Source organism: Nerophis lumbriciformis, linkage group LG17 (assembly GCF_033978685.3).
Source record: "Nerophis lumbriciformis linkage group LG17, RoL_Nlum_v2.1, whole genome shotgun sequence".
Classification (NCBI taxonomy): domain Eukaryota; kingdom Metazoa; phylum Chordata; class Actinopteri; order Syngnathiformes; family Syngnathidae; genus Nerophis; species Nerophis lumbriciformis.
Genome location: NC_084564.2, coordinates 5,683,887 through 5,710,795, shown reverse-complemented (window position 1 = coordinate 5,710,795; position 26,909 = coordinate 5,683,887). Strand labels below are relative to the sequence as shown.

Sequence of the window (26,909 nt, the reverse complement as noted above, 5' to 3'; positions counted from 1 at the left end):
AACATGCAAAGCTTTGTTTGTTGAAGACGTTTCAGACGAGATACGAACAGAAAACTGAACCATATAGTGTGGAAAAGTTGCAAACAGTTGCGTGTCTTTGGGTCTGTTACTACCGGTTTTGCACATCGAGAGACTTGACATGTTTGCCCATTCTTCTTCGCAAAACATTTCCAACTAAGTCGAATTAGACGGAAGGTGTTTGTGAACAGCATTTTTCAGATATTGCCCAATATTTTGTATTGGAATTAGGTTTTTTTTCAAGCTAATTCAAATGTGATTTATGTTTCATTATAAAGTTGTTCAAGTTTGATGTCAGTGAACATCTTAAACGGTGTAGTGTGTGCTACCCACCACTAGATGGTGGCAAACAAAGAAACAGGAGGTGGCTGTAAAGAGAGGCAGTGTAGATTGTATGATGGGAACAAATAGTTGTGTTCAAGTGTAATATAAATAGTGATAATATTGTAATGATCAAACAAAAAAACTTCCTTAAAAGGAAAAAAAATGTACGACGGAATGACAGACAGAAATACCCTTTTTTTTATATATATATAAAGAATTTTTTTATTTAGCTATTCTTGTTTAAATCACACTTACATGTAACTTACAAATGACAATATACAGGTAAAAGCCAGTAAATTAGAATATTTTGAAAAACTTGATTTATTTCAGTAATTGCATTCAAAAGGTGTAACTTGTACATTATATTTATTCATTGCACACAGACTGATGCATTCAAATGTTTATTTCATTTAATTTTGATGATTTGAAGTGGCAACAAATGAAAATCCAAAATTCCGTGTGTCACAAAATTAGAATATTACTTAAGGCTAATACAAAAAAGGGATTTTTAGAAATGTTGGCCAACTGAAAAGTATGAAAATGAAAAATATGAGCATGTACAATACTCAATACTTGGTTGGAGCTCCTTTTGCCTCAATTACTGCGTTAATGCGGCGTGGCATGGAGTCCATGAGTTTCTGGCACTGCTCAGGTGTTATGAGAGCCCAGGTTGCTCTGATAGTGGCCTTCAACTCTTCTGCGTTTTTGGGTCTGGCATTCTGCATCTTCCTTTCCACAATACCCCACAGATTTTCTATGGGGCTAAGGTCAGGGGAGTTGGCGGGCCAATTTAGAACAGAAATACCATGGTCCGTAAACCAGGCACGGGTAGATTTTGCGCTGTGTGCAGGCGCCAAGTCCTGTTGGAACTTGAAATCTCCATCTCCATAGAGCAGGTCAGCAGCAGGAAGCATGAAGTGCTCTAAAACTTGCTGGTAGACGGCTGCGTTGACCCTGGATCTCAGGAAACAGAGTGGACCGACACCAGCAGATGACATGGCACCCCAAACCATCACTGATGGTGGAAACTTTACACTAGACTTCAGGCAACGTGGATCCTGTGCCTCTCCTGTCTTCCTCCAGACTCTGGGACCTTGATTTCCAAAGGAAATGCAAAATTTGCATGGTTGAGTGATGGTTTGGGGTGCCATGTCATCTGCTGGTGTCGGTCCACTCTATTTCCTGAGATCCAGGGTCAACGCAGCCGTCTACCAGCAAGTTTTAGAGCACTTCATGCTTCCTGCTGCTGACCTGCTCTATGGAGATGGAGATTTCAAGTTCCAACAGGATTTGGCGCCTGCACACAGCGCAAAATCTACCCGTGCCTGGTTTACGGACCATGGTATTTCTGTTCTAAATTGGCCCGCCAACTCCCCTGACCTTAGCCCCATAGAAAATCTGTGGGGTATTGTGAAAAGGAAGATGCAGAATGCCAGACCCAAAAACGCAGAAGAGTTGAAGGCCACTATCAGAGCAACCTGGGCTCTCATAACACCTGAGCAGTGCCAGAAACTCATCGACTCCATGCCACGCCGCATTAACGCAGTAATTGAGGCAAAAGGAGCTCCAACCAAGTATTGAGTATTGTACATGCTCATATTTTTCATTTTCATACTTTTCAGTTGGCCAACATTTCTAAAAATCCCTTTTTTGTATTAGCCTTAAGTAATATTCTAATTTTGTGACACACGGAATTTTGGATTTTCATTTGTTGCCACTTCAAATCATCAAAATTAAATGAAATAAACATTTGAATGCATCAGTCTGTGTGCAATGAATAAATATAATGTACAAGTTACACCTTTTGAATGCAATTACTGAAATAAATCAAGTTTTTCAAAATATTCTAATTTACTGGCTTTTACCTGTATATATATTTGGTGTCCAGTTCAAAGTGTGACATGATTTATTTAAAAATTTGAGAGTTGACTTTTGTATTTTACATGAGTTATTATTTGTACAAACATGGTGCAAAGTAATTCATGATTTGTTAAAAAATGTTAGTGGCTAGCTAGTTAAAATGGGATATTGTGATTTCACAAGACTGTCTTAGAAGTGATCATTTGAAAATGTTCAATTTGAAAAATGTGCACTTGGAGAAAATATAAAACTAAAGTGTTGCATATTGATATTTATCTGTTTATATATATTTATTGTGAGAAATCATTAAGATGATCAGTGTTTCCACAAAGATAAATATCATTAATAATAACAGAGTTAAAGGTAAATTGAGGAAATTGGCTATTTCTGGCAATTTATTTAAGTGTGTATCAAACTGGTAGCCCTTCGCATTAATCAGTACCCAAGAAGTAGCTCTTGGTTTCAAAAAGGTTGGTGACCCCTGGGTTGGAGTGTCCGTCCTGAGATGGGTAGGTTGTGAGTTCAAACCCCGGCCGAGTCATACCAAAGACTATAAAAATGGGACCCATTACCTCCCTGCTTGGCACTCAGCATCAAGGGTTGGAATTGGGGCTTAAATAACTAAAAATTATTCCAGGGCACGGCCACCGCTGCTGCTCACTGCTCCCCTCACCTCCCAGGGGTTGATCAAGGGTGATGGTTCAAATGCAGAGAATAATTTCGCCACACCTAGTGTGTGTGTGACAATCATTGGTACTTTAACTTTTAACTTCACAATATGTTACATACATTACAACATTCATTTTAACGTCAGAACCTTCAAATGCCAATGGTGCCCGTCAAAGTTGACAGACGTACTCTGATAATCGTATTTGCACAATAATTTCCCCCTCTGTAGAATTTTAATAATTCTCCCAAACCCCATAATGTATGATAATTGGACTCCTTTGATACATTGCTATTAGCAAAGACAATCAATGTGGAATGCACTCCCAACAGGTGTAAAAGAAAGGGCATCCCGCCATCAGTGTGTGAATGTGTGTGTGTGAATGGGTGAATGTGGAAAATAGTGTCAAAGCGCTTTGAGTTCTTTAAAAAAAAGGTAGAAAAGCGCGATACAAGTACGACCCATTTACCATTTACATTTACCATCTCTATCCTCCTTCAAAACCGCAATAAAAGAACACCTCCAGGCAACACACACTCACACACACACACACACACACACACACACACGATAGTATGCATCTGATAGTATATATCTGTATCATGAATCAATTTAAGTTGACCCCGACTTAAACAAGTTGAAAAACTTATTGGGGTGTTACCATTTAGTGGTCAATTGTACGGAATATGTACTGTACTGTGCAATCTACTGATAAGTCTCAATCAATCAATCCATCCATAAACAGTGCAGTGTGCAGTACTCACCACAGGATGGCAGTAGCGTTAGCATGTGATCCTGTGCAAACAAAGAAACAGGAAGTTGCAGTAGAAGCGGGAAGGTAGAATTCCTAGTTGAGTCGTTCAGTTGATGAAACAACACAGGTTAGTTTAAAATAACAACAAAAACTGTATTAATTCACATAAACCTTTGTGTCATTTCAAAGATTCAAATGACTTTAATGTCACACCAGCACACACAGACAAGTATGCCCTTATTAGGAAACAGGAAGTGTCTGTAAAGGGGGGCCATGACTGCCCAGTTGAGCCGAGTCGTGTAGAACAAGCCCCATTGCATGATGGGAACACATAGTTGTGTTGAAGTGTAATATAAATAGTGATAATATTGTAATGATCCAACAGTGTTGTGTAGTAGACTCTTGTACATGTGCAGGCTTGTTGAGTGTGTGTGTTTGCTAGTGTGCACCATCACTTAACATGGTGTGTGCGTGAATGACTTGTGTGTGTGAGACGTGTACAACTCATACTTACCTGGCAGGGGAGATACCATGATCAAGAAGGTGGTTCACCTAGGGTGAGGCTCAGCCATTGCACTCCGGCTGTGCTGACCCTTACGAATTCCCCAAATGTGGGAATCTCGACTGCATAATTTGTGGTAGTGGGGGACTGCGTTCGCGCTCTCCCCTGATCATCTGTACAATAACAAAATACATCAAAACTGTCACGTCCTCAGAACAATTACATGTTTTTTAAGTGAAATGGATACATGTCAATATTGCAACCATCTAGTGGTGAGTAGTACATATTACAATGCTACAGATTGTCACTGACATCGAATTGCAAACAAACAACAATTCAACTTGACTGATCATGCAGTGAGTGTAGGGAAAGCTGGTGTTGTACTGCCACCTACTGGTAACACCTTTGCACATATGCTGGCTATGCTTTTAACAACACAACCTGTGTTGTTTTATCAGTACAGGTACTGAGAAATTGTTATCCATTTTAGTACGTGTTAGTTACAAGTAATGCTTAAGTTTTATTGCCTTCATGTCTGGTTTTAAGTGATGCAGTTACCACTCCACGTCACTTGGTGGCGGAAGCGTTTGTCTCAATGGCAGAAGAAAATAAGCCGGAAGTAGTTTGGTCATTAAGCGGGCTCGACATTTAAATTGGTCAAATGTTGATCGTACGGCTACTTTGCGTTTTGCTAAAATATTCTACCAACCACCAACATTTATGTATTTTATATTGAAGACTATGCATTGTTTGTTTGGTTGAATGAGACTGGGGCGATGCGAGTGTTTGAAAAATGGATTTCGCGGCTTACTATTGGACTGACGTGTACCACGTGACCATGACAAGCAGGAGTGATCAAACACTTCTGTTCATTAAAAGGATTTGCAGCCTTCAAAATAATGCAGTCATTCAAAAAGTGCATGGTTGTTGTTAGGTGTCTTGATATGTGACGTTGTGGTTAATAAATGTGTGTAACCGTCACTCGGTGGGGCGGCATGGCTCGGTTGGTAGAACCAGCAACTTGAGGGTTCCTGGTTCGATTCCTGCTTACGCCATCCTAGTCCCTGCCGTTGTGTCCTTGGGCAAGACACTTGACCCACCTGCTCCCAGTGCCACCCACACTGGTTTAAATGTAACTTAGATAAGGCTGCAGCTAACGATTATTTTTCTATCGATTAATCTATATATTATTTTTTTTCGATTAATCGGTTAATCTATAGATTATTGTTTTCAATTAATCTCTAGATTATTTTTCTTTTTACCGATTATTGTTTTTATTTAAAATGAAGATGAAAAAATAAATGTAGGCCAGTTTTTTCAAAAGGCATGGCTTTTATTTACAAAAGAAAAAGTATGGCCACTCAGTCAACATTGACAACAACATGACAAAATATTCTGTAAGAATGTAAACATTTAAAACTTTTAACCCATCCATCCATCCATTTTCTACCGCTTATTCCCTTTGGGGTTGCGGGGGGCGCTGGAGCCTATCTCAGCTACAATCGGGCGGAAGGCGGGGTACACCCTGGACAAGTCGCCACCTCATCGCAGGGCCAACACAGATAGACAGACAACATTCACACTCACATTCACACACTAGGGCCAATTTAGTGTTGCCAATCAACCTATCCCCAGGTGCATGTCTTTGGAGGTGGGAGGAAGCCGGAGTACCCGGAGGGAACCCACGCAGTCACGGGGAGAACATGCAAACTCCACACAGAAAGATCCCGAGCCCGGGATTGAACCCAAGCCTACTCAGGACCTTCGTATTGTGAGGCAGATGCACTAACCCCTCTTCCACCGTGAAGCCCTAAAACTTTTAACATTTAACAAAATTAAAAGTAGCTTATTTGCTTTTTAATGTGCAAATATAAAAGTAAACATCCAGTGCAAATCTTAATATTCTGCAATAGTATAAGCATTTCAAAAGTAAAAGTATTGCTTATTTTGCTTTAAAATGTGCAAAAATAAAGATAAACATCCAATACAAAAAAGTGCAAAACGGAAATATTCTGTAACAGTGTAAACATTTCAACAAAAGTAAAAATAAAGATAAACATCCAATACAAAAAAGTGCAAAACGAAATATTCTGTAACAACAGTGTAAACATTTCAACAAAAGTAAAAGTATTGCTTATTTTTCTTAATAACACAACAATGATAGTATGATTAAAGTGAAAGTTAATTGTTGGTTTGTACATAGTATATGTAACTGTTAATGTTGTAAAAGGTATTTGCACAACTAATTAACGTTAGCGTTTGTGACACGTCTTGTGTCGTGGGGTTCTTTCAGGATCGACAGACTGAACGCCAGACGGCTTTGCCAGGTTTACAATCTTTTAATTTTACACAAAGTCTTTTCTCTTTCTTTCCTCGCTTTTCAGCTCCTCTTCCTCGCTCGCTCGTCGTCGTCCTCTGTCTCTGGCTCTCCTCCTCTCTCGCTCGCTCCACGTCCACTTCACTCTGGCTCCTTCCAGTCTCTCTTCCCTCTCTCTCTGCTGCTCCCCTTTTCTTCAGCGAGAGGAGATTGGATGATCGAAAAGCAACCCCAGAACGCTATAGCCAACATTCACCAGGAGATGGCAACAGACAACGTAGATCACTCTATTACAATGATTTATCACAAATTTTAGTACACATACAAATATTCGTTATCTGATGGTTAGATTTATTATGGAAGGGATGAACTCAGCAGAGACATCTGCCGGCCCAACACCGACATGACCGTGTCCTATTGTCTATTTTTAAACTAACCAAAACGGTAAGGAACTGCAAATGTATCTTGTTATTTGGTATATTAATTACATAATAAAGAAACATAACATGTTGGATCAATTAGTGAGTAATCCAAGACATATATGTTCGGATTTGGGCTGCAACAACTAATCGATTAAATCGATTAAAATCGATTATAAAAATAGTTGGCGATTAATTTAGTCATCGATTCGTTGGATCTATGCCAGGGGTGTCAAACTCAAATACAGAGTGGGCCAAAATTTAAAACTGAACAAAGCCGCGGGCCAACTGATAATCGTATTTGCACAATAATTTCCCCCTCTGTAGAATTTTAATAATTCTCCCTAACCCCATAATGTATGATAATTGGACTCCTTTGATACATTGCTATTAGCAAAGACAATCAATGTGGAATGCACTCCCAACAGGTGTAAAAGAAAGGGCATCTCTATCCTCCTTCAAAACCGCAATAAAAGAACACCTCCAGGCAACACACACACACACACACACACACACGGTAGTATACATCTGATAGTATATATCTGTATCATGAATCAATTTAAGTGGACCCCGACTTAAACAAGTTGAAAAACTTATTGGGGTGTTACCATTTAGTGGTCAATTGTACGGAATATGTACTGTACTGTGCAATCTACTAATAAAAGTCTCAATCAATCAATCCATCCATAAACAGTGCAGTGTGCAGTACTCACCACAGGATGGCAGTAGCGTTAGCATGTGATCCTGTGCAAACAAAGAAACAGGAAGTTGCAGTAGAAGCGGGAAGGTAGAATTCCTAGTTGAGTCGTTCAGTTGATGAAACAACACAGGTTAGTTTAAAATAACAACAAAAAACTGTATCCATTCACATAAACCTTTGTGTCATTTCAAAGATTCACATGACTTTAATGTCACACCAGCACACACAGACAAGTATGCCCTTATTAGGAAACAGGAAGTGTCTGTAAAGCGGGGCCAATGACTGCCCAGTTGAGCTGAGTCGTGTAGAACAAGCCCCATTGCATGATGGGAACACATAGTTGTGTTGAAGTGTAATATAAATAGTGATAATATTGTAATGATCCAACAGTGTTGTGTAGTAGACTCTTGTACATGTGCAGGCTTGTTGAGTGTGTGTGTTTGCTAGTGTGCACCATCACTTAACATGGTGTGTGTGTGTGAATGAGTTGTGTGTGTGAGACGTGTACAACTCATACTTACCTGGCAGGGGAGATACCATGATCAAGAAGGTGGTTCACCTAGGGTGAGGCTCAGCCATTGCACTCCGGCTGTGCTGACCCTTACGAATTCCCCAAATGTGGGAATCTCGACTGCATAATTTGTGGTAGTGGGGGACTGCGTTCGCGCTCTCCCCTGATCAAGTGTTCAATGACAATACACAAAGAGTGGCACGTCCTCAGGAGGAGTGCATGTTCCGTTACTGAAATGTACACATGTTAATGCTGCTACCATATAGTGGAGAGTGGTAGTGATGGGAACGGCGGCTCTTTTGACTGTACTGAATTACTAGAACCAGTTCCTTAAATTGAGTCGTTCAAGAAATGTGTTCACCGAACAAAGTTGGATCTATGCGCATGCGCAGAGCCTTCGTTTTTAAAACATGTTTTTAACCTTTATTTATAAACTGCAACAATTACAAACAGCTGAGAAACAATAATCAAAATAATAGGGGTGTAACGGTAAGTGTATTTGTATCGAATCGTTTCGGTACGGGGGTTTCGTTTTGGTGCAGAAGTGTACCGAACGAGTTTCCACACGGACATATTAAGTAGCGTACTGCACGTTGTGTAAACAATACTCAAAATGCCGGGCATTTATGAAACTCCGCCCTGACAGCTCCGCAAAAGAGGACATGTCCGGTGAAAAGAGGACGTGTGGTCAGTCTATCCTAGCCCCTTAGCTGCTAGCAAAAGAGGACTAGCAGCGATCGGTTTCACCGGACGTGAAACCGACCGGGCTAGGTCCTGACCATACGTCCTCTTTTCACCGGACATGTCCTCTTTTGCGGGGCTGTCGGGCGGTGTTTCTTAAATGCCTCAAATGTCCGGCATTTTGAGTTAGGATTGCGTGTATTTTCAATGTACGTTCAGGGTTAAGGAGGGGTTAAAAACACAACAAATTGTGCGTGCAGCAGGATTCGTGAGTGAGAGAGTTATGATAAACGCGCATGCGTCGTCAGGCTCTGCTTTTTATCCATAGATTTATCAGATTTAATTTTTTATTATCAATGGGCGAGGGCGGACCTACGTCACTTCCGCCCTCCAATCCCCTAGCAACGCAGTCGCCATATTGAATTCGTTGAAAACAAACCAGCTCACAGCGAACACAGCATTGACAGAAAAGGCATTTAACGAGGTTTCACGGCATTTTAAACTGTTCTAAATGGCGTATGATTATGTAAATAGTCTTTCCAGTGAGGCTAGGTTAAGATACGAGTTAAAATGTTCTGTAGTCGGATTAAACGACTGCCCTTACCGCCTTCCAGCAGATGCGTGGACTGATAAACACCGACATTTATTTAATAATACCACCTTAACATTTGACAACCAAACAATTACACAAGGTGAATCAGTAAAGAATCTGGGTATTATCTTCGACCCAACTCTCTCGTTTGAATCACACATTAAGAGTGTTACTAAAACGGCCTTCTTTCATCTCCGTAATATCGCTAAAATCCGTTCTATTTTATCCACTAGCGACGCTGAGATCATTATTCATGCGTTCGTTACGTCTCGTCTCGACTACTGTAACGTATTATTTTCGGGTCTCCCTATGTCTAGCATTAAAAGATTACAGTTGGTACAAAATGCGGCTGCTAGACTTTTGACAAGAACAAGAAAGTTTGATCATATTACGCCTATACTGGCTCACCTGCACTGGCTTCCTGTGCACTTAAGATGTGACTTTAAGGTTTTACTACTTACGTATAAAATACTACACGGTCTAGCTCCGTCCTATCTTGTCGATTGCATTGTACCATATGTCCCGGCAAGAAATCTGCGTTCAAAGAACTCCGGCTTATTAGTGATTCCCAGAGCCCAAAAAAAGTCTGCGGGCTATAGAGCGTTTTCTATTCGGGCTCCAGTACTATGGAATGCCCTCCCGGTAACAATTAGAGATGCTACCTCAGTAGAAGCATTTAAGTCCCATCTTAAAACTCATTTTCATACTCTAGCCTTTAAATAGCCCCCCTGTTAGACCAGTTGATCTGCCGTTTCTTTTCTTTTCTCCTCTGCTCCCCTTTTCCTTGAGGGGGGGGGGCACAGGTCCGGTGGCCATGGATGAAGTGCTGGCTGTCCAGAGTCGGGACCCGGGGTGGACCGCTCGCCTGTGCATCGGCTGGGAACATCTCTGCGCTGCTGACCCGTCTCCGCTCGGGATGGTGTCCTGCTGGCCCCACTATGGACTGGACTCTTACTATTATGTTGGATCCACTATGGACTGGACTCTCACAATATTATGTCAGACCCACTCGACATCCATTGCTTTCGGTCTCCCCTAGAGGGGGGGGGGTTACCCACATATGCGGTCCTCTCCAAGGTTTCTCATAGTCATTCACATCGACGTCCCACTGGGGTGAGTTTTTCCTTGCCCTTATGTGGGCTTTGTACCGAGGATGCCGTTGTGGCTTGTGCAGCCCTTTAAGACACTTGTGATTTAGGGCTATATAAATAAAGATTGATTGATTGATTGATTGATAATCCTACACAATGGCCGGACATGGAATTTGGAAATCTTTATGTCTACCTCACAAGCGCACCAGGTCGGTTGTTAGCTTCGGTTGTTATATAACGAATAAATCACATAAAAATGGTTAAATCACCCAAGGTATGTTGATAAATGATAATAAGGATGACACGGTGGCTACCAGTATCTGTAGAGAGCTCATTCAAATTCAGTTCAGTATTATGATTTATTATTTGCTGAATTACTGGAAATAGCCTTTATACCGTATGTTATTGTTGTGCAACAACAACAACTTCAGCTGTCGAACGTTATTCAGTAAAAATTCAACGGGTTCAACATTAGCATGGACCAAGTTGTGGTTAAGAAGGTGGATTTTTGTTCCTTATATTTACCAGAAACGAAGTGATCCGAACACACGACCGGGGATTTTGGGGGACTCCAGTGAGAACCGTCCTCGTTTTCCCGGTGTAAAGCTGCGAGCCATTTGTCTCGTCTCTGTGGGCTTTTAAGCACGCTTTGGCAGAACAAAATACGACCTTTGTTTTCCCTGTTTCCAGTTGTGGTTTGCACAACCAAAAACAACACAGTTTTTGGGCATTTTGGAGGCAGAATGACGGGTTTAATCAGCGCAGGTCGACAGGTTAAAGAGTAATGGCGACGGTTTGTTTTCAACGCCAGTCAGGTTGCTATGGCTCGAAGAACCCGTATGTAGCTCAGTTGCCCGGATGTCGGCCCTGCCCCATAGCAGGGGTGTCAAAAGTGTGTATTTTTGTAACATTTTCCTTGTTTTATTTGGCAAGTTGAAAGAACATGGCGCCAGTATGCTGGTTTTTTCCCCCAATAAAATACTGGAAAGGATAGAAATGTAGTTTGTCTCTTTTATCCGATTATTAATCGATTAATCGAAGTAATAATCGACAGATTCATCAAATTAATCGTTAGTTGCAGCCCTAGTTCGGATCAAACCAGGACGTAAAATACTCCCTTTTCTTCTTTTGCGGTACTATATTTCTGCCTTGGTTGTGTGTTTGTATTCTTTGTTAAATCAAACAATATTTATGTTTCAGATACTGTTGGAGCCTAGCTATATTATTTATTTATTAATTGTTTTGACAATGAAATCAAATCATGTCAATAATGATGTTGATGAATTATTGGATGTTTTAGATTTCATTGTGATTGACTGATTGTTTTCAGCTGCTCACGCTCCTACTGGTGAGCCACTTCCTCCTCCTAGAATTAAGAAGACGGGACAGCTGGGTGCCCTTTGTCTGTCTATCACAGGGGTCGGCAACCCAAAATGTTGAAAGAGCCATATTGTACCAAAAATACAAAAACAAATCTGTCTGGAGCCGCAAAAAATGAAAAGCCATATTTCATAGAGACAGTGTGTCATGAGATATAAATTGAATTAAGAGGACTTAAAGGAAACTAAATGAGCTCAAATATAGCTGCAAATGAGGCATAATGATGCAATATGTACATATAGCTAGCCTAAATAGCATGTTAGCATCGATTAGCTTGCACTAATGCAGTGACCAAATATGTCTGATTAGCACTCCACACAAGTCAATAACATCAACAAAACTCACCTTTGTGCATTCACGCACAACGTTTAAAGTTTGGTGGACAAAATGAGACAGAAAAAGAAGTGGCATAAAACACGTCCTAGAAAGTCGGAGAAAGTTATACATGTAAACAAACTATGGTGAGTTCAAGGACCGCCAAAATTAGTAGGACAAAACGGTGCTTGCCAAATACTTGAATCAGTGAAGCATGTTTAATATAAACAGTGTGCTTTATAACAATTAGGGAGGTTTGTGTTATGGTTGTCCTCCTACAGAAACCATATTAAAACAAAAAATATATTTTTTTCCCCTCATCTTTTTCTATTTTTCATACATTTTTTAAAAAGTTCCAGAGAGCCACTAGGGCGGCGCTAAAAGCTCTAGAGCCGCGGGTTGCCGACCCCTGGTCCATCATGTTGAAGGAGTGAGGAGTGAAACAGTTTGTTTACCGCTAAATTATTTGGAAGCCACGCTAAATTATGTTGAAGCCACGCTAAATAAGTTATTTTGATTACGTTGAAAGTCAACCACGGAGAATATGTTTTGTTTGTGAAAATAAATTATGATCATTTGGAATCTCGACATATCTCCGCGAGTGCTTATTAAGGAATTTAGTGAGTCAAACACCTCCTCCTCAGGACTACTCTGCATTACTTTATTTTTATTTTTTCGAACTTTTTGGACAGAAGAGTAGCCGTAACAGATACTTTGTTAGGGAATAAATGAATAAGGGTTTGGTGAAAAACGCTCCATCCTTGGATTCAACAGTGAGTTTCTTGACTATACCACAACATGCTTCATTATTTACATATTGCTTTGATCCAAAACACAAAATGTGAGCATTCAACTAAATTATCCTAGCATGTCTATCTGTGTTGGCCCTGCGATGAGGTGGCGACTTGTCCAGGGTGTACCCCGCCTTCCGCCCGATTGTAGCTGAGATAGGCTCCAGCGCCCCCCGCGACCCCAAAGGGAATAAGCGGTAGAAAATGGATGGATGGGTTTGCCTTTTGGTTAATCCAGTGAGAGCATGTATGAATATATGTCTCTGTGGACTATAGCTCTGCCTTCAATACAATAATCCCGGACAGACTCTGCAATAAACTGGACACTCTTGGCCTCCCCCCTCTCACAAACGCCTGGATAAGGGACTTCCTAACGGACCGACCCCAGAATGTGAGACTTTGCCCGCACCTCTCATCCTCCCGCACGCTGAGCATCGGCTCCCCACAGGGCTGTGTGCTGAGCCCCCTCCTCTACTGCCTTTACACCCATGACTGCAGTCCGGCCCACAGTGACAACCTTACCGTCAAGTTTGCCGACGATACCACAGTGGTCGGGCTCATCTCCAGGGGTGACGAGGCTGCCTACAGAGAGGAGGTCCTGAAGCTGACGGCCTGGTCTTCGGAGAACAACCTCGCTCTCAACACCAGCAAGACCAGAGAGATCATCGTCGACTTCAGGAGGAGCAGCACCGACCCTGCCCCCCTCTACATCAACGGCGAGCGTGTAGAGAGGGTCCACACCTTCAGTTACCTTGGAGTCCACATCTCTAATGACTTCTCCTGGACAGTCAACACCACATCAATCATCAAGAAGGCTCAGCAGCGGCTACACTTCCTTAGAGTCCTCGAGAAGTACAACCTGAAGCCTGACCTGCTGCTGACCTTCTACCGCTCGTCCATCGAGAGCCTGCTGACCTACTGTATTACGGTATGGTACGGCAGCTGCACTGCAGCAGACAGGGAGAGGCTGCAAAGAGTGGTCAAGACGGCTCAGAAGATCATCGGTCGCCCTCTCCCCTCTCTGACGGACATCTACACCTCCCGCTGCCTCAACAGAGCCAGTGCCATCATCAAAGACAGCACCCACCCTGGCTCTGACCTGTTCCACCTGCTGCCCTCTGGGAAGCGCTACAGGTGCATTAAAACCAAAACAAACAGGCTAAAGAACAGCTTCTTCCCCAGGGCCATAACCATCCTGAACGGACTGCCCCATTGTCCCTCATAACTGCCTTCTCTTCGGTGCAATAACCCATTCCACCAACCACCCTGTTTTTGTTTTGTTTTTTCATGTATATATTCATTTCACACCATATTCATTGCACTTCTACATTTTTTAAATTTTTATATATTTGCACATTGTTTTTCTAGCATGCACACATCGCACTGTATGGAATGGCCTCAATCTCGTTACCTTGCGTAATGACAATAAAGCTGATTCTGATTCTGATTCTGAGTTTGTGTGAAGAGGAACGTTACCGCGGTGACATGAAACCGCGACTCTGTTAGCTGTGCCCTGGAATATAAAAACATTGCTCTGTCAGTTGACAGATATCTTCAGTGAGGTACATCCTTACCTGTTACTCCAGCAATGGAGTCACAGAACATGATGAGTGGAGAATCATGAGATGTGATTAATGTCTCCTGTTTGCAGAGAACAGCAACTCTCTGCAAACCCCATTCTGACTTTATTGACTTGTTAAAAGAAATAATTAAAGCAAAACATTATATCTTATGTGCTGTCTGCCATTGATTGTCCATGTGTAGGGAAGCATGTCCTGTAGGATGACATCAGAGCTTTGAGCAGGTCCTTGCAAAATGATGCCAATGCTGCCGCTCTCTAGTGGTAAGTAGCACATTCTACACTTGTTAACATTTTCGCTGACATTATCGAATTGTGAACTTAGAAAGCATCCATCCCCATCTATTTTCTACCGCTTATCCCTTTCGGGGTCGCGGGGGGTGCTGGAGCCTAACTCCGCTGCAATCGGGCGGAAGGCGGGGTACACCCTGGACAAGTCGCCACCTCATCACAGGGCCAACACAATTCAACTATAAAAACTAATATATAAAACATCAGCTTTAATGTGGATTGAAAACATAATCCAATGCATAATAAATCAATCGATACCAATAATCAATAAATAATAATACTAATCAATCAGGGGCCGTATTTATCAAGCGTCTTAGAGTGCCATCTTACACTTAAGTCCTGAGAATTTGCGAAATTTAGTCTTACTCTCAAATTTAAGAATAAAAGCTATTTATCAACTTTCTTAAGTCTAAGAATCACTCCTACTCTCCACGATATTTAAGAGACCTTCAGAGGTGTCCTAAGTGGTTAGGAGTGGCCAGCGGGGGATGGCACTGAGGCGAGAGAGACGTGCGCCAACGTTCAGGGAGCGGAAGGATGTCCTAGCTTTGTTTGATGACAAGCAGCTGATCAAACAGTATCGTTTAGACCAGGGGTGCTCATTACGTCGATCGCGATCTACCGGTCGATCTCGGAGGGTGTGTCAGTCGATCACCAGCCAGGCATTAAAAAAATAGTCCTAAAAATGAGCGATCATAAATCTTCACTATGACGTCACTTTCGTCACTTGATTGACATTCACGGCACCCGAGGGTCTTCTGAGATGACGCTGGCTGCTGCCAGCTCATTAAAATTACCGACTGGAAGGCGAGAAACACTTTATTTCAACAGACTCTGGCGCCGTACCTGTCGTCAAAACTCCAAAGACCGACTGCACAGTTGCACAATAAAAGCTCTGCTTCATCCTGCCTGCGCTACCAAAATAAGAGTCTCAGAAAGCTGGCGTGCACAAGCTAGCAAGCTACGGAGTTTGCCGACAATGTATTTCTTGTAAAGTGTATACAAAGGAGTACGGAAGCTGGACAAATAAGATGCCAAAAACCAACCACTTTCATGTGGTATTGGACAGAAAGGAGGACTTTTTTTCTCCTCCATTCGAAAATGCGGACGTTATCATCACCACTGTCTGATTCCAATGAATGCAAGTCATCACAATCAGGTAATACACCAACTTATATTCTTGTCTTCATGAAAGAAAGGAATCTATATGTGTTAAACATGCTTGTATTATCTTTAACCACCTTTAACTTGTTAACAATATTAACTATATGTGTTAAACATGCTTGTATTATCTTTAAACACCTTTAAGTTGTTAACAATATTAACTATGTGTTAAACATGCTTGTTTTATCTTTAAACACCTTTAACTTGTTAACAATATTAACTATTTGTGTTAAACATGCTTGTATTATTTTTAACCACCTTTAACTTGTTAACAATATTAACTATATGTGTTAAACATGCTTGCATTATCTTTAAACACCTTTAACTTGTTAACAAAAACATATATTTCATAAATAAGTAAATATAAATTATATATATGAATGAGGTAGATCCCCACGACTTGATCAATTGAAAAGTAGCTCGCCTGCAGAAAAAGTGTGAGCACCCCTGGTTTAGACAGAGCGGGTATTATTTTTGTCACAGTTTTAATAATAAGGGGCGTCATCTCATCAGCAACATCACGCAGCAGAGCTTTCACAGCAGAACTAAAGGCCATCACAATGCTTCGATATCTCGCCACTGGGAAAATGAATTGGAAAGAAAAGGAAACATTTATTTTTGATTCATTGCCAGTATTGTTTGTTTGTTTTGTATTGTTTTGTAGTTTATTGTCAAAATATACACTCCCATTGTCCACTTAAATATTTCTAAGATATTTCTTTATTCTTAGACTGTGATTGGTCATTTCTATGGACACAGAAATGACGTCACCTAAAATTCCGTTTACGGCACATAGTAATGTCGTAATTCAGCTCTGAGTGTGACACTTAAGATTCAGTCCTACACTTCGCTGAAAGTGTGAGTAAGACGCTTGATAACTAACTTTTAAGTGCAGCTTTCAGCGAAGAATTTCTTTACTCATAAGTCAACTCTTAGCAGACTTCTTAGGAGTAATTCTAAGACGCTCGATAAATACGGCCCCAGATCAATGAAGTGCAAACGTAAAATTTCTATCTTGAATCGGGATAGTGACGCTCCTAAACAAGAAGAATGACAAAACCGCCTGAAAGATTTGGTGACCCATCACCCTGTGACGTAAACTTTTTAATAAACTTGTACCCACACGGATGTCCTTGTTTTTACATTAAGTGACCTGTGCCATTCCAGGGAGGAAGACCACAGACAGCCTCATGCTGATCCGAGATGCCGTCTGTTATGAGAGAGACAGAAATGTTCGGTTAGTAGTAGGGATGTCCCGATCCAATATTTGGATCGGATCGGCTGCCGATATTTGCCAAAAATTGCGTATCGGCAAGGCATGGGAAAATGCCGATCCAGATCCAGTTTAAAAAAAAACTCCGGTCCGTGTTTTCCAACGCACCGATTTAAATAATACAGTCCACTTTTCTGCTGCTCCCTAATTTCCGTTCCGCATTTTCCAGCACACCTTCAACACATCCACAGGTCTGTGGATTCTCACGCAGTTGCTTTTAGCTGCTGGCATTACACGACAGGCTCTTCTCACTCTTTCCTGTGTCTCCCTCTCACAGACAGCAGCGCACCTTCTTACACACGTCACATACTGTCACGTCATACGTCACATACTGTCAAGTCATACGTCACATACGTATACGTCCTCCCCGAGCAGAGAGGTAGCAGCATGGCTAACGTTAGCTGTGATGCTAGCGCAGCCGTGCGAGCAACGCTCCCTCTAAGGTGCTCGCCTGTGCAATTGCGTCCTCTGCGCATAGCAATTATATGCCACGCACAAAATCAAATAAAAAAATAAGCGCATAACAATTTTCGACACACGGACACGACAGAGAAAACAGTTTTCGTCATCACTGTTCAAATATTGTGACGTCTGTCGAGACGCTTATCTCCATTCGGTGCCACACGCCCACACCATCAAAATGCCTAGGCAAAGATTTCCACATCAACACTGTATGAAAAAATTAGTGATTTTTTTAGTTGTGATTTCCTTCTCTGCGCGAAAGTTTAAAAGTAGCATATATTAATGCAGTATGAAGAAGAATGTTTTAATGTAGACATGCAAGCCTTGAAAGAAAATTTTGAAAATCAAGACTACATTTCCTGCAAATGGGTGCATTTCTACCCTATATTTTAACTTTAGATTTATTCTCATATCAAACTCTTTTGGCTGTCTTTTTGACACTGACTTTTTGACATCCGGCGCCCCCCTCCACACCCTGGATTATAAATAATGTAAATAATTCAATGTGATTATCTTGTGTGATGACTGTATTATGATGATAGTATATATCTGATAGTATATATCTGTATCATGAATCAATTGAAGTGGACCCCTGGAAAAACTTATTGGGGTGTTACCATTTAGTGGTCAATTGTACGGAATATGTACTTTACTGTGCAACCTACTAATAAAAGTCTCAATCAATCAATCAAAACACATAGAATCATCATACTGCTGTGATTATATGCATCAAGTGTTCATTGAAGGCTAAGCCAAAATATCGAGATATATATTGTGTATCGCAATATGGCCTTAAAATATCGCAATATTAAAAAAAGGCCATATCGCCCAGCCCTAGTTCAATGATGCCATTTCTGTTTGTCATGTATAATTTTGTCTATTTTGTGTTTATCCTTGAATAAACAGGTCAGTTTCTTGTTACCAACCATTGTGTATTATTCAAACTCCCCTAATTCAGCTGGCTAGTTGTTATCAAGAGTACTAAAACCCTTTTCAACATGATTCTGACAACTAAGTAGGCTAAATAACTTTAAACTTTAATACATGCTCGGATAGGCCAGTATCGGTCAGTATCGGTATCGGTCAGTATCGGTATCGGATCGGAAATGCAAAAACAATATCGGTATCGGATCGGAAGTGCAAAAACCTGGATCGGGACATCCCTAGTTAGTAGTACTACAAACCCCGTTTCCATATGAGTTGGGAAATTGTGTTAGATGTAAATATAAACCGAATACAATGATTTGCAAATCCTTTTCAACCCATATTCAATTGAATGCACTACAAAGACAACATATTTGATGTTCAAACTCATAAACTTTATTTTTTTTTTGCAAATAATAATGAACTTAGAATTCTATGTGTCTACATTAAAACATTCTTGTTCATACTGCATTAATATATGCTCATTTTAAACTTTCATGCAGAGAGGGAAATCACAACTAAGTCAATTTACCAAAACTATAACCCCCGCGACCCCGAATGGGACAAGCGGTAGAAAATGGATGGGTGGATGTATTTATTAAACAGTTATTAAGCAGTGGCACAAACATTCATGTCATTTCAAAACAGAAAGTGCAAGATTGTCAGAGACATTTTAAAACAAGCTATTAGTGCACTTTAGTGCATGATGTCACTAAGATGACATATCAAAACCACACTATATTAAAGTGCACTTTTTGTACAGAATGCCATTACAATATTTTAAAACACATTATCTCCTATTTTTTGTTGATGTGGAAATGGAAGACGCCAGGCTGAATTGTGTCAGTGCTGGTTGCTTCGACATTTTGTTGGGTGTGGCACCGGCCGAGATGTTGACATGCAGCCTTTCAAGCACTCTTCATTCTCTAGCAGGCGACTTTCCAAATGATGCTACAAATTAGTAGTGCTGCTACTTTTTGTAGCAACGCTTTTGCCGCATACTTTACATATTACGGTTGTCTGTTCAACATCTTCCCGCTTGAAGCCAAACCACCGCCAGACGATGGACCCCCTGCTCTTTTTTTAGGGAATTAGTTCTTCCTCCATTTGTAACCAGATTCGCACCTTCTCTCTCGTATTACCACTCTCACCACTCCGCTAGCACCACCTGCCACAGCTAACTTTATCCACGCCGCTACCTCTCTGCTCCGCGAGGACGTATGACGTTGCACGCGCGACAGTATGTGACGTATGTAAGAAGGTGCGCTTGTTTTATGTCTTTGTGAGAAGGAGAGACAAGAAAGATGTCACGGCGCGGACCCGACCCTTTTTTTTCCAAATAGTTCAAGAAAGACCACCACAATTGAGCAATATTTTGCACTGTTATACAATTTAATAAATCAGAAACTGATGACATAGTGCTGTATTTTACTTCTTTATCTCTTTTTTTTTCAACCAAAAATGCTTTGCTCTGATTAGGGGGTACTTGAATTAAAAAAAATTTCACAGGGGGTACATTGCTGAAAAAAGGTTGTATTTCATTTAGGATTATTTCATAACTTCATTTAAATAAAAAAATATTTTTTGTCTTTTTTAGATACAGTCAATAAATAATGTGAACATGTATCATAACATGGAAATCTAAGAGAACGTGTTGTGAATGAGGATGCTTGTGGACCTAGAAATTATTATAAAAATTTTTTTACACATTTTTCTTTTAAAAAACAACAGTTTTTCCAACGTATTCAATTTTAGACGCTTTCTCTTCTTAGTTATTATTTCTCCGGCTGTAGAAAAGACCCGCTCACAGGGCACAGAGGAGGCGTCAGTGCGACACAGTTCGCGTATCGGTCACGTGACCAAAACAGCTCATGATCGGTCACGTGACTTTCTAAAAGCGGTACGCGCACCGACACAGTGTTTCGCTCTATGAGCTCGACGCATGCGCCGATGCATCGGTGTTGCCGGACCCATCACTAGTTAGTGATGGGTTGATGAGGCGTCATGAAGCGTTTAGACACATTGCAAAACTGTATTGATACTGTGTCGACACTGTGTCACTAAATACTGACATCTGCTGGACATTAAAAATCCCTACAGGTAACTGACACTGATTTTATGACCTAGTACAGGGGTCGGCAACCCAAAATGTTGAAAGAGCCATATTGGACCAAAAATACCAAAAAAAAATCTGTCTGGAGCCGCAAAAAATTAAAAGCCATATTACATACAGATAGTGTGTCATGAGATATAAATTGAATTAAGAGGACTTAAAGGAAACTAAATGAGCTCAAATATAGCTACAAATGAGGCATAATGATGCAATATGTACATATAGCTAGCCTAAATAGCATGTTAGCATCGATTAGCTTGCAGTCATGCAGTGACCAAATATGTCTGATTAGCACTCCAACAAGTCAATAACATCAACAAAACTCACCTTTCATGCACAACCTTGAAAATTTGGTGGACAAAATGAGACAGAAAAAGAAGTGGCATAAAACACGTCCTCGAAAGTCGGAGAAAGTTATACATGTAAACAAACTACGGTGAGTTCAAGGACCGCCAAAATTAGTAGGACAAAACAGCACTCGCCAAATACTCGAATCAGTGAAGCATGTTTAATACAAACAGTGTGCTTTGTAACAATTAGGGAGGTTTGTGTCATGTTTGTCCTCCTACAGAAACCATATGAAAACAAAAAATAGATTTTTTTTTCCCCTCATCTTTTTCCATTTTTCATACATTTCTGAAAAAGCTCCAGAGAGCCACTAGGGCGGCGCTAAAGACCTAGTATATACAATAATATAAACCAAGTCTTTGTATTTCATTTAGGATTATTTCATATCGTCCTTTAGATAAAAATATATTTTTATATTTTTTAGATACAGTCAATAAATAATGTGAACATGTATCATAACATGGAAATCTAAGAGAACGTGTTGTGGATGAGAATGCCTGTAGACTGGGAATTTTTTTTATTTATTTTTTTTACATATTTTTATTTAAAAAAAACAGTTTTTCCAACGTATTACATTTTAGACGATTTCTCTTCTTAGTTATTATTTCTCCGGCTGTAGAAAAGACACGCTCACAGGACACAGAGGAGGCGTCAGTGTGACACAGTTCGCGTATCGGTCACGTGGCCGAAACAGCTCATGATCGGTCACGTGACTTTCTAAAAGCGGTACGCGCACCGACACAGGGTTTTGCTCTATGAGCTCGACGCATGCGCCGATGCATCACTAATGTCTTGTTGTGGGAATATTTCATCTTCAAATCAATGGGCAATATGAGCCCATCAACACGGATGAACAAGCGATAATGCAACAATCACATGATAGCAATAAACAAAAAGACAAGGTCCAACCTCATTTTTTCAACTGGGAAACAAATGCACTTTAAAATGTTGAATATCTACTTAGGTTCCATTTTTGCTTTCAGAAATGAGTCCATTTGATTTTTTTGTTTGTTTATTTATATAGGAAAACAAAGTTGTTTACCTTCCAATTACAGTACAAAACAATTCTACAATAATGAGAAATAAAAGAGTAAATGTTTTCAAATGAATAGTTGCATTAATAAGATATATTCAGGGTTTCCCGCAGCGCTTTGTTGTTAAGGCGGCCTTTTTTTAAATCCAATTACAATTAACCTATTTTATTTGAATTGTACCCAGGAGAGGTCATACTGGGTTCAAACCCAGCTCTAGTTGACAGTATTTAGTTCCACCTCATCATACTCTACTGAGCCAGGAGTCCTTGATTACATTCGTGTATGGACCAAAATCTTACCTTCACAAAACTGACGATAGCCCAGTGGTTAAGACTGCTGAATTAGAATGAAAGGTACAGGGTTTGAACCCTGCTACATTTGGCAGTATTTTGGTCCACCTCATCATACTTTAGTGAGCCAGGGGTCGTAGATAACATTTGTGTATGGAAGTAAATCCAAACTACACAAGACCAAGAATAGCTCAGTGGTCAAGACTGCTGACTTGGAATGAAAGGTACTGGGTTCAAACCCCACTCTGGTTGATGGTATTTTGTTCTACCTCATCATACTTTACTGAGCCAGGAGTACTCGATTACATTTGTGTATGGAAAGAAATCCAATCTACACAAGACCAAGAATAGCTCAGTGATTAAGACTGCTGACTTGGAATGAAAGGTACTGGGTTCAAACCCCACTCTGGTTGGTGGTATTTTGTTCTACCTCATTATACTTTACTGAGCTAGAAGTCCTCGATTACCTTCGTGTATGAAAAAAAAAACTTTCTCCACAAGATCCAGGATAGCCCAGTGGCTAAGACTGTTGACTCAGGTTGAAGGGTGCTGGGTTCGAATCCTGGTTGGGTTGACATGTAATTTACAAAACCATCTGGAGGCTTCAAGGTGACATATATTGTGACTGTGTCACTTCTACCATATAATGTTAAAATAATTATTTCATAAACTTTTTTTTTATACAATTACAATTAACCTATTTTATTTTAATTGTACCCAGGAGAGGTCATACTGGGTTCAAACCCAGCTCTAGTTGACAGTATTTAGTTCTACCTCATCATACTTTACTGAGCCAGCAGTCCTCGATTACATTCGTGTATGGACCAAAATCTTACCTTCCCAAGACTGAGGATAGCCCAGTGGTTAAGACTGTTGAAGTAGAATGAAATGTATAGGGTTCAAACCCCACTACGGTTGGCAGTATTTTGGTCCACCTCATCATACTTTAGTGAGCCAGGGGTCGTAGATAACATTTGTGTATGGAAATAAATCAATTCTACACAAGACCAAGAATAGCTCAGTGGTTAAGGCTGCTGACTTAGTATGAAAGGTACTCGGTTCAAACCCCACTCTGGTTGATGGTATTTTGTTCTACCTCATCATACTTTACTGAGCCAGGAGTCCTCGATTACATTTGTGTATGGACCAAAATCTTATCTTCCCAAGATTGAGGATAGCCCAGTGGTTAAGACTGTTGAAGTAGAATGAAATGTACAGGGTTCAAACCCCACTACGGTTGGCAGTATTTTGGTCCACCTCATCATACTTTAATGAGCCAGGGGTCGTAGATAACATTTGTGTATGGAAATAAATCAACTCTACACAAGACCAAGAATAGCTCAGTGGTTAAGACTGCAGACTTGGAATGAAAGGTACTGGGTTCAAACCCCACTCTGGTTAATGGTATTTTGTTCTACCTCATCATACTTTACTGAGCCAGGAGTCCTCGATTACATTTGTGTATGAAAAAAAAAATTCTCTCTACAAGATCCAGGATAGCCCAGTGGTTAAGACTGTTGACTCAGGTTGAAGGGTGCTGGGTTCGAATCCTGGTTGGTTGAAATGTAATTTACAAAAATGTCTGGACGCTTCAAGGTGACATATATTGTGACTGTGTCACTTCTCCCATATAATGTTAAAGTGATTATTTCATAAACTTTTTTTTATCCAATTACAATTAACCTATTTTATTTTAATTGTACCCAGGAGAGGTCATTGGTCAACGCTCTTTATTATTAACTTTATACTTCTATTCCCACCCACCTCAGGAATTACACTCACTCGCACACACTCGTTCATTCTCGCACGCACGCACACACACACACACACGCACACACACGCACACGCACACGCACACACACTCACAGGTAACCCCTGAGGTGTCCTCATTGACTATTCGACAATTTATTTTTGATTATTGTTATCTTTAGTGTTTACGTAATTTTCCAACTATATGTTACTCAAACAACTAGCACATAACATTACTCTGTGTGGGGGAGGAGAAACACCCCACAATGTATGTCGTTTTGACGCCATACAGCCAAATTACTGATTCCATGTATGGGGTTTGATCTTAGTACCCCTGTATTAGGAGCCCACCGTGTTGACCATTGAGCTATCCTGGGTCCCGTTAAGGTCTGTTTTTCGCTCATATACAAATGTAATCAGTGAACTATGATCGAGGCGAAACAAAAAACAAGATCTTCCTAGTTATGGATTTGAACCTAGTAATGCTGCGTGAGAGGCAGCAGTCTTAACCATTGAGCTATTCTGAGTAATTTTTTAAAGTGTAGTCTGGCTCATTCACTAATGGAATCGTTACAAACTACGATTGAGGTGGAGCTAAAGTTAACCTAAATTACATATCAAACCAATTGGGATTCAAACCCAGTACCCCTGTATTAGGAGCCCACAGTGTTGACCATTGATCTATCCTGGGTCCCGTTATGGTCTGTTTTTCGCTCATATACAAATGTAATCAGTGAACTATGATCGAGGCGAAACAAAAAACCAGATCTTCCGAGTTATGGATTTGAACCTAGTAATGCTGCATGAGAGGCAGCAGTCTTAACCATTGAGCTATTCTGAGTCATTTTTTAAGTGTAGTCTGGCTCATTCACTAATGGAATCGTGACATCTCTCGCAGTAAACTACGATTGAGGTGGAGCTAAAGTTAACCTAAGTTACATATCAAACCAATTGGGATTCAAACCCAGTACCCCTGTATTCTGAGCCCACAGTGTTGACCATTGAGGTATCTTCGGTTCCATTAAGACATGATTTTCGCTCATATACTGTACAAATGCAATCATTTAACAATGATAGAGGTGAAATAAAAATCAAGACCTTCCAAGTTATGGATTTGAACCCAGTAATACAGAGTACGAGGAAGCAGTCTTAACAAATAAGCTATCCTGGATTCCAACAAGATGTGATTTTTGCTCATATACAAATGCAATCATTAAACTATGATAGAGGTGAAACAGAAAACTAGATCTTCCAAGTTATGGATTTAAACCTGGTAGTACTGCATGAGAGGCAGCAGTCTTAACCATTGAGCTATCCTGGGTTTTGTTGCGAAAATAGTTTTTTTAATATACAAATGCAATCATTTAACTATGATAGGTGAAACAAAAAACAGCTATTCCAAGTTATGGATTTGAAACCAGATTTACTGACTGAGAGGCAGCAGTCTTAACCATTATGCTACCCTCAGTCTTTTTGTAAGTGTAGTCTGGCTCATTCACTAATGTAATCGTGACACCTGTCACAGTAAACTACGCTTGAGGTGGAACAACATTTTGAACCTAAGTTACATATCAAACCAATTGGGATTCAAACCCAGTACCCCTGTATTCTGAGCCCACAGTGTTGACCATTGAGGTATTTTGGGTTCCATCAAGACATGATTTTCGCTCATATACAAACGCAATCATTTAACAATGATAGAGGTGAAACAAAAATCAAGACCTTCCAAGTTATGGATTTGAACCCAGTAATACAGAGTGCAAGGAAGCAGTCTTAACAAATAAGCTATCCTGGATCCTAGCAAGATGTGATTTTCGCTCATATACAAATGCAATCATTAAACTATGATAGAGGTGAAACAGAAAACTAGATCTTCCAAGTTATGGATTTTAACCTGGTAGTACTGCGTGAGAGGCTTAACCATTGAGCTATCCTGGGTTTTGATGCGAAAATATTTTTCTTAATATACAAATGCAATCATTTAACTATGATAGGTGAAACAAAAAAGCAGCTATTCCAAGTTATGGATTTGAAACCAGTTTTACTGACTGAGAGGCAGCAGTCTTAACCATTAAGCTACCCTCAGTCTTTTTGTAAGTGTAGTCCGGCTCATTTACTAATGTAATCGTGACACCTGTCGCAGTAAACTACGCGTGAGGTGGAACAACATTTTGAACCTAAGTTACATATCAAACCAATTGGGATTCAAAATGTTTTTCGCTCATATACAAATGTATACAAATTCTGACTAGGAACTCAGAAATTCCAACTTTCCAGTACAAATGGAACGCACCATGAGTCTCAGCATTTTAGCTCGAGCTGTTTTGTTAGCTTAGTAGGTTGGCAGCAGCAATTTGTTGGCTCTGACGGCAGCTCTTTTGAATCTTTCACGGGTTTGTGTTACCTCCGCCTAATGAATAGATTGAATGTGCTTCCAAAGCTGTGTGTTCTTGTCAACAAACGGGATATTGTTTGGATAGCAAGTTTATCACTTCAATCATTAATTTGGTTTCATCCTGTAAAAGTTTGCATGTATTTAAAACTAGATATAAAGAAAGGCACGTAAAACGTACTGTGCATGTGCAAGTTCACCTGCAAGTACCCACATCATTGTGGGTGGTAGTTGTGTTATGTATAATGTACATGTGCACGATGATGACTATATCACCTCAGTCTAAGACTTCCATGCTTATCCTGCAGAATTGAAAAATGTAGTTTGTATCATTAGCCGCATTCCTGGGTCCAAGAGTGACTACCAAT

At 40.4% G+C, this 26,909-nt stretch overlaps 3 non-coding genes across 3 annotated transcripts; all 3 read left to right on the top strand.

Annotated features, from left to right (window-relative positions):
* The first annotated feature begins 4,129 nt into the window (after positions 1–4,129).
* On the top strand, positions 4,130–4,293 carry LOC133614930 (U1 spliceosomal RNA). The gene has a single exon (XR_009816632.1). It is a non-coding gene; the product is annotated as a U1 spliceosomal RNA (small nuclear RNA).
* A 3,781-nt stretch (positions 4,294–8,074) lies between these two features.
* Positions 8,075–8,238, top strand: LOC133614967 (U1 spliceosomal RNA). Its single transcript, XR_009816668.1, has one exon. It is a non-coding gene; the product is annotated as a U1 spliceosomal RNA (small nuclear RNA).
* A 6,235-nt stretch (positions 8,239–14,473) lies between these two features.
* Positions 14,474–14,606, top strand: LOC133614962 (U8 small nucleolar RNA). Its single transcript, XR_009816663.1, has one exon. It is a non-coding gene; the product is annotated as a U8 small nucleolar RNA (small nucleolar RNA).
* The last annotated feature ends 12,303 nt before the right edge of the window (positions 14,607–26,909 follow it).